At 36.8% G+C, this 1,488-nt stretch overlaps 1 non-coding gene across 1 annotated transcript; it reads left to right on the forward strand.

Moving 5' to 3' along the window:
- Nucleotides 1-305: 305 nt before the first annotated feature.
- Nucleotides 306-412, forward strand: LOC139845758 (small nucleolar RNA R71). The gene has a single exon (XR_011758516.1). It is a non-coding gene; the product is annotated as a small nucleolar RNA R71 (small nucleolar RNA).
- The last annotated feature ends 1,076 nt before the right edge of the window (nt 413-1,488 follow it).

The raw sequence follows: 1,488 nt of genomic DNA on the forward strand, positions 1-1,488 counted from the left end.
GCTCACAACTAATTCGTATTGAGTGAATATCTTTAGTCATCTTTTCCATTCGTCTCTCGACAGCATCTATCTTTGCGGAAATGGAATCTAAGTCATGACTAGAATCGGCTCTAGCTGTTTTAGATGATCTAACGATATCTTTTTCTTGGTGCCACTCATGTGAGTGGGAAGCAGTGTTATCAATAATTTTGTAAGCATCAGTTTCGGTTTTCTTCATAATAGAACCACCAGCTGCTATATCTATGTCTTTCCTTGTAGTGATGTCGCATCCTTGGTAGAATATTTGTACTATTTGACAGGTGTCTAAACCATGTTGCGGACATCCTCTTAACAACTTTCCAAATCTTGTCCACGCCTCATAAAGAGTTTCATTTGGCTTCTGTGTAAACATAACAATTTCTTCTTGAAGTCTTACGGCTTTAGATGCCGGAAAGAATTGTTTAAGAAATTTTTCAACTAAAACGTCCCATGTATCAATCGCCCCTTCAGGTAACGATTCCAACCAATCTTTGGCTTCTCCCTTTAAAGTCCAGGGAAATAACATGAGATATATCTGTTCATCCTCCACTTCTCGAATTTTAAATAGTGTGCAGATCCTATTAAAGGTACGTAGATGTTCATTTGGATCTTCCTTCGGCGCACCACTAAATTGGCATTGATTAGTCACCATGTGTAGAATTTGTCCTTTGATTTCATAATCTGGCGCATTAATGTCTGGATGAGTAATTGCGTGACCTTGGCCAGTGCGTTTAGCTCTCATTCGGTCTTCCATATTTAAAGGTTCCAGATTCTCCATAATTGAATTTGTTGAATCGGAATCACTAGAGGATTCTGATTTAATGGTTCATTCCTCAACAATCTCTGTTTGAATGATTGGTGGTTCCTGAGGAAAGTTTAGTGGTTCAGGATCTATGAATCGTTCCTGAATATTCTCCGGATTCTCAATTGTGAGGTCGAGTTCAAAAAATGGATTATCGGAAATTTGAACTGGAGTACTTGGTCGACTGGATGACGATTCTAAAGAAAAATCAACGGCAGTAATATTTGCTAAATGTCTTGATCTAGTTACAGGTGGTGAACGTACAAAAGGTGGTGAACGTCTTGCTCGGTGCATTCACTGAATATCCTATTAGTTTTTAAAAGGAAAGAAAAATTATAATAAGTTATCCAATCAATAGACTTTTCTGATTTTGCCCACGTTTCGAATAGCCAAAAGATGCAGCAGAGGGGCAGGATTCGTTTGGTCTCAATATAATTGAGGACTGTTTGGCTCAAATAACCCGGTCCACGTACAAATCCAACTATTACTACGAATCAGAAAATTTTGATGTCTATTAATTTAACCACTTAAAATAAATTTTCGTAATTTTAAGAAATTTAGATAAGAAGTAGAATAAAAATCTATGTCCTAAAACTAGAATAGCGAGAAATAAGAAAGAAAAAGAGCGCGTCGGAAAAAGGTCGAAAAAGAAAAATGGTTGAAAAATA

This window comes from Rutidosis leptorrhynchoides, chromosome 4, assembly GCF_046630445.1.
Source record: "Rutidosis leptorrhynchoides isolate AG116_Rl617_1_P2 chromosome 4, CSIRO_AGI_Rlap_v1, whole genome shotgun sequence".
In the NCBI taxonomy this organism is placed as follows: domain Eukaryota; kingdom Viridiplantae; phylum Streptophyta; class Magnoliopsida; order Asterales; family Asteraceae; genus Rutidosis; species Rutidosis leptorrhynchoides.